Genomic DNA, 4,086 nt, shown 5'->3' with positions numbered 1-4,086 from the left:
AGACCTAGAGACACATACAGACTGAAAGTAAGGGGATGGAAAAAGATACTCCATGCAAAAGGAAACCAAAAGAAAGCTGGAGTAGCAATTCTCATATCAGACAAAATAGACTTTAAAATAAAGACTATTAGAAGATAAAAAGAAGGACACTACACAATGATCAAGGGATCGATCCAAGAAGAAATTATAACAATTGTAAATATCTATGCACCCAACATAGGAGCACCTCAATACATAAGGCAAATACTAACAGCAATAAAAAGGGAAATCGACAGTAACATATTAATAGTACGGGACTTTAACACCACACTTTCCCCAATGGAAAGATCATCCAAAATGAAAATAAACAGGGAAACACAAGCTTTAAATGATACATTAAACAAGATGGACGTAATTGATATTTATAGGCATTCCATTCTTAAATAACAGAATACACATTTTTCTCAAGAGCTCATGGAACATTCTCCAGGATAGATCATATCTTGGGTCAGAAATCAAGCCTTGGTAAATTTAAGAAAATTGAAATTGTATCAAGTATCTTTTCCGAACACAATGCCATGAGACTAGATATCAATTACAGGAAAAGATCTGTAAAAAATACAAACTCATGGAGACTAAACAATACACTACTTAATAATGAAGTGATCACTGAAGAACTCAAAGAGGAAATTAAATAATACCTAGAAAAAATAACAATGGAGACACGACGACTCAAAACCTATGGGATGCAGCAAAAGCAGTTCTAAGAGGGAAGTTTATAGCAATACAATCCTACCTTAAGAAACAGGAAACATCTTGAATAAACAACCTAACCTTTCATCTAAATCAATTAGAGAAAGAAGAACAAAAAACTCTAAAGTTAGCAGAAGGAAAGAAATCATAAATATCAGATCAGAAATAAATAAAAAATAAATGAAGGAAACGATAGCAAAGATTAATAAAACTAAAAGCTGGTTCTTTGAGAAGATAAACAAAATTGATAAACCATTAGCCAAACTCATCAAGGAAAAAGGGAGAAGACTCAAATCAATAGGATTAGAAATGAAAAAGGAGAAGTGACAACTGACACTGCAGAAATACAAAAGATCATGAGAGATTACTACAAGCAACTTTATGCCAATAAAATGGACAACCTGGAAGAAATGGACAAATTCTGAGAAATGTACAACTGCCAATACTGAATCGGGAAGAAATAGAAAATATGAACAGACCAATCACAGGCACTGAAATTGAAACTGTGATTAAAAATCTTCCAACAAACCAAAGCCCAGGAACAGATGGCTTCACAGGCGAATTCTACCAAACATTTAGAGAAGAGCTAACACCAATCCTTCTCAAACTCTTCCAAAATAGAGCAGAGGGAGGAACACTCCCAAACTCATTCTACGAGGGCACCATCACCCTGATACCAAAACCAGGCAAGAATGTCACAAAGAAAGAAAACTACAGGCCAATATCACTGATGAACATAGATGCAAAAATCCTCAAGAAAATACTAGCAAACAAAGTCCAACAGCACATTAAAAGGATCATACACCATGATCAAGTGGGGTTTATTCCAGGAATGCAAGGATTCTTCAATATATGCAAATCAATCAACATGATACACCATATTACCAAATTGAAGGAGAAAATCCATATGATCATCTCAACAGATGCAGAAAAAGCTTTTGACAAAATTCAACACCCATTTATGATAAAAATCTCTGCAGAAAGTAGGCATAGAGGGAACTTTTCTCAACATAAAAAAGGCCATATATGAAAAACCCACAGCCAACATCATCCTCAATGGTGAAAAACTGAAAGCATTTCCACTAAGATCAGGAACAAGACAACGTTGCCCACTCTCACCACTCTGATTCAACATAGTTTTGGAAGTTTTAGCTACAGCAATCAGAGAAGAAAAGGAAATAAAAGGAATCCAAATTGGAAAAGAAGAAGTAAAGCTGTCACTGTTTGCAGATGACATGATACTATACATAAAGAATACTAAAGATGCTACCAGAAAGCTAATAGAGCTAATTAATGAATTTGGTAAAGTAGCAGGATACAAAATTAATGCACAGAAATCTCTGGCATTCCTATACAGTAAGGATGAAAACTTTGAAAATGAAACCAAGAAAACACTCCCATTTACCACTGCAATAAAAAGAATAAAATATCTAGGAATAAACCTACCTAAGGAGACAAAAGTCCTCTATGCAGAAAATTATAAGACACTGATGAAAGAAATTAAAAATGATACAAATAGATGGAGAGATATACCATGTTCCTGGATTGGAAGAATCAACATTGTGAAAATGACTCTACTACCCAAAGCAATCTACAGATTCAATGCAATCCCTATCAAACTACCACTGGCATTTTTCATAGAACTAGAACAAAAAATTTCACAATTTGTATGGAAATGCAAAAGACCCCGAATAGCCAAAGCAATCTTGAGAACGAAAAATGGAGCTGGAGGAATCACGCTCCCTGACCTCAAACTATACTACAAAGCTACAGTAATCAAGACAGTATGGTAGTGGCACAAAAACAGAAATGTAGATCAATGGAACAGGATAGAAAGCCCAGAGATAAACCCACGCACATATGGTCACCTTATCTTTGATAAAGGAGGCAGGAATATACAGTGGACAAAGGACAGCCTCTTCAATAACTGGTGCTGGGAAAACTGGACAGGTACATGTTAAAGTATGAGATTCAATCACTCCCTAATACTATACACAAAAATAAGCTCAAAATGGATTAAAGACCTAAATGTGGGTGTGGGGTTGAGCCAGTTGTGAGACCCAGAGCTGCGGACGGGCAGGTGGTCCAGTGAGCTGATGACAGAGCGGCGGGCATTGGGTTCGTGAGCTGAGCACTGGCCCCGTATCAAGTTGGGCCAAGCCGCGCTGCAGCCGCTGCCGCCACCACCCCCCACCCGCAGCCAGCGACCCGCCACGGGCGCACTCCCACTCTGCGCTGTCTCTGATGGCGCCCATCTCTGGGGCCATGGTGAAGCACGAGCAGATCCTGGTCCTCGACCCGCCCACAGACCTCAAATTTAAAGTAATACTGCAGCCTTTTGACTATTACCCCAATGAGAAGAGTAAACACAAGTTTATGGTACAGACCATCTTTGCTCCACCAAACATTCCAGATATGGAAGCCGTGTGGAAAGAGGCAAAACCCGATGAATTGATGGATTCTAAATTGAGATGTGTATTTGAAATGTCCAATGAAAATGATAAATTGAATGACATGGAACCCAGCAAAGTCGTTCCCCTGAACGCTGCAAAGCAGGACGGGCCCGTGTCAAAGCCACACAGTGTTTCCCTCAATGATACTGAGACGAGGAAGGTCACGGAAGAGTGCAAGAGGCTCCAGGGAGAGATGATGAAGCTATTGGAAGAAAACCGACACCTGAGAGATGAAGGCTTAAGGCTCATAATGGTGGCACATTCGGATAAACCTGGATACACCTCAGCTGCATTCTTCAGAGATAATGTCACCAGTCCTCTTCCTTCACTTCTTGTTGTAATTGCAGCCATTTTCATTGGATTCTTTCTAGGGAAATTCATCTTGTAGAGTGAAGCATGCAGAGTGCTATTTGTTCTTTTTTCTCTTGACCAGAAAAAGATTTGTTAACCTACCATCTCACTGGTAGTGTGGCCCACAGTGACCATTCTTTGTGTGTACAGTGTCATATAGGCCTCGCCTGCAACAGTTTCATGGTTAGAAACACAGTAAGAGCTGACTGTTGGGCTCCCGGACAGCGTGAACATCACCAGACCATCCCTAACAGGTGTCATTGCACATTCAGGCCTTTATGAAATTCATAAATAAAGAATTGTTCTTTCTTTGTGGTTTTAATAAGAGTTCAAGAATCGTTCAGAGTCTTGTAAATGTTATTTTAATAATCCCCTTAAATTTTATCTGTTGCTGTTACCTCTCAAAATACAATTTATTTAGATTGCTAATCCCACTCACTCAGGAAATGTCAAGAGGTATTCTGTGGGGAAATGGTGTCTCTTACAGTGTAATTTTTCCCCTTTACCTTTGCTAATATCATGGCAGAATTTTTCTTATCCCTTGTGAGGC

General features: G+C 38.7%; 1 pseudogene; it reads left to right on the top strand.

The window, feature by feature from the left end:
• Window positions 1-2,960: 2,960 nt before the first annotated feature.
• LOC113616954 (vesicle-associated membrane protein-associated protein A pseudogene) lies at window positions 2,961-3,579 on the top strand (annotated as a pseudogene).
• Window positions 3,580-4,086: the final 507 nt, after the last annotated feature.

This window comes from Aethalodelphis obliquidens, unplaced genomic scaffold (assembly GCF_003676395.1).
Source record: "Aethalodelphis obliquidens isolate GAN/ISIS:26980383/991018 unplaced genomic scaffold, ASM367639v1 scaffold1001, whole genome shotgun sequence".
Classification (NCBI taxonomy): Eukaryota; Metazoa; Chordata; class Mammalia; order Artiodactyla; family Delphinidae; genus Aethalodelphis; species Aethalodelphis obliquidens.
Note: the sequence above shows the minus strand (reverse complement) of the source record. Positions and strands in the feature narration are given on the sequence as shown.